This window comes from Arachis hypogaea, chromosome 7 (genome assembly GCF_003086295.3).
Source record: "Arachis hypogaea cultivar Tifrunner chromosome 7, arahy.Tifrunner.gnm2.J5K5, whole genome shotgun sequence".
NCBI classification, from domain to species: domain Eukaryota; kingdom Viridiplantae; phylum Streptophyta; class Magnoliopsida; order Fabales; family Fabaceae; genus Arachis; species Arachis hypogaea.
Window position 1 is genome coordinate 36,522,268 of NC_092042.1, and position 2,847 is coordinate 36,525,114.

The 2,847-nt window shown below is 38.9% G+C and overlaps 1 non-coding gene across 1 annotated transcript; it reads left to right on the forward strand.

The window, feature by feature from the left end:
* Positions 1-1,490: 1,490 nt before the first annotated feature.
* Positions 1,491-1,598, forward strand: LOC112704461 (small nucleolar RNA R71). The gene has a single exon (XR_003155085.1). It is a non-coding gene; the product is annotated as a small nucleolar RNA R71 (small nucleolar RNA).
* The last annotated feature ends 1,249 nt before the right edge of the window (positions 1,599-2,847 follow it).

Here is a 2,847-nt window from a genome sequence, read left to right on the forward strand (position 1 = left end):
GCCTTAAACACCAAGGATTCTTCATTCACTTGAATGATCAATTCTCCTCTATCAACATCAATCACAGCCTTTGCTGTGGCTAGGAAGGGTCTGCCAAGGATGATGGATTCATCCATGCACTTCCCAGTCTCTAGGACTATGAAATCAGTAGGGATGTAATGGTCTTCAACTTTTACCAGAACATCCTCTACAAGTCCATAGGCTTGTTTTCTTGAGTTGTCTGCCATCTCTAATGAGATTTTTGCAGCTTGCACCTCAAAGATCCCTAGCTTCTCCATTACAGAGAGGGGCATGAGGTTTACACTTGACCCTAGGTCACACAAGGCCTTCTTGAAGGTCATGATGCCTATGGTACAAGGTATTGAAAAATTTCCATGATCCTGCCTCTTTTGAGGCAGTCTCTGCCTAGACAAGTCATCCAGTTCTTTGGTGAGCAAAGGGGGTTCATCCTCCCAAGTCTCATTTCCAAATAACTTGTCATTTAGCTTCATGATTGCTCCAAGGTATTTAGCAACTTGCTCTTCAGTGACATACTCATCCTCTTCAGAGGAAGAATACTCATCAGAGCTCATGAATGGCAGAAGTAAGTCCAATGGAATCTCTATGGTCTCAGTTTGAGCCTCAGATTCCCATGGTTCCTCATTGGGGAACTCATTGGAAGTCAGTGGACGCCCAGTGAGGCCTTCCTCAGTGGCGTTCACTGCTTCTTCTTCCTCCCAGAATTCGGCCATGTTGATGGCCTTGCACTCTCCTTTTGGATTTTCTTCTGTATTGCTTGGGAGAGTACTAGGAGGGAGTTCAGTAATTTTCTTGCTCAGCTGACCCACTTGTCCTTCCAAATTTCTGATGGAGGACCTTGTTTCAGTCATGAAACTTTGAGTGGTTTTGATTAGATCAGAGACCATGGTTGCTAAGTCAGAGGTATTCTGCTTAGAACTCTCTGTCTGTTGCTGAGAAGATGATGGAAAAGGCTTGCTATTGCTAAACCTGTTTCTTCCACCATTATTGTTATTGAAACCTTGTTGAGGTCTCTGTTGATCCTTCCATGAAAGATTTGGATGATTCCTCCATGAAGGGTTATAAGTGTTTCCATAGGGTTCTCCCTTGTAATTCACCTCTTCTATTGAAGGGTTCTCATGATCATAAGCTTCTTCCTCAGATGAAGCTTCCTTAGTACTGCTTGGTGCATTTTGCATTCCAGACAGACTTTGAGAAATCATATTGACTTGTTGAGTCAATATTTTGTTCTGAGCCAAAATGGCATTCAGAGTGTCAATCTCAAGAACTCCTTTCTTCTGACTAGTCCCATTGTTCACAGGATTCCTTTCAGAAGTGTACATGAACTGGTTATTTGCAACCATTTCAATCAGTTCTTGAGCTTCAGTAGGCGTCTTCTTCAGATGAAGAGATCCTCCAGCAGAGCTATCCAAAGACATCTTGGACAATTCAGAGAGACCATCATAGAAAATACCTATGATGCTCCATTCAGAAAGCATATCAGAAGGACACTTTCTGATTAATTGTTTGTATCTTTCCCAAGCTTCATAGAGGGATTCTCCTTCCTTCTGTCTGAAGGTTTGGACTTCCACTCTAAGCTTACTTAATTTTTGAGGTGGAAAGAACTTTGCCAAGAAGGCATTGACTAGCTTTTCCCAAGAGTCCAGGCTTTCCTTAGGTTGAGAGTCCAACCATGTTCTAGCTCTGTCTCTTACAGCAAAAGGGAAGAGCATTAGTCTGTAGACCTCAGGGTCAACCCCATTAGTCTTAACAGTATCACAGATTTGCAAGAACTCAGCTAAAAACTGATGAGGATCTTCCAATGGAAGTCCATGGAACTTGCAATTTTGTTGCATTAGAGAAACTAATTGAGGCTTAAGCTCAAAGTTGTTTGCTCCAATGGCAGGGATAGAGATGCTTCTCCCATAGAAGTCGGGAGTAGGTGCAGTAAAGTCACCCAGCACCTTCCTTGCATTGTTGGCATTGTTGTTTTTGGCTGCCATGTGTTCTTCTTCTTTGAAGAATTCGGTCAGGTCCTCTAAAGAGAGTTGTGCTTTAGCTTCTCTTAGCTTTCTCTTCAAGGTCCTTTCAGGTTCAGGATCAGGCTCAACAAGAATGCTTTTGTCTTTGCTCCTGCTCATAAGAAAGAGAAGGGAACAAGAAAATGTGGAATCCTCTATGTCACAGTATAGAGATTCCTTGAAGTGTCAGAGGAAAAGAAGAGTAGAAGACAGAAGTAGAAAATTCGAACTTATCAAAGGAGATGGAGTTCGAATTTTGCATTAAGGAATAGTATTAGTCCATAAATAGAAGGATGTGAGAAGAAGGGAAGTAATTTTCGAAAATTAAGTGAAAGATTTTGAAAACATTTTTGAAAAACATTACTTAATTTTCGAAAATGAAAGTGGAAAAGTAATCAAGTGATTTTTGAAAAAGATTTTGAAATTAGAAATCAAAAAGATTTGATTGAAAACTATTTTGAAAAAGATGTGGTTAAGAAGATATGATTGATTTTAAAGAAATGTGATTGAGAAGATATGATTTGAAAAACATTTTAAAAAGATTTGATTTGAAAATTAAAAACTTGACTAACAAGAAAAGATATGATTCAAACAGTAAACCTTTCTCAACAGAAAAGGTAACATACTTGAAATGTTGAATCAAATCATTAATTGATAGTAAGTATTTTAAAAATGGAAAGAAATTGAATTTGAAAAAGATTTGATTGAAAAATTGATTTGAAAAAGATTTGATTTTGAAAAGATTTTGAAAACCTAAAAAAAATTTGATTTGAAAACAAAAATCTTCCCCCTTTAGCCATCCTGGCGTTAAACGCCCAGAATGGTGCAC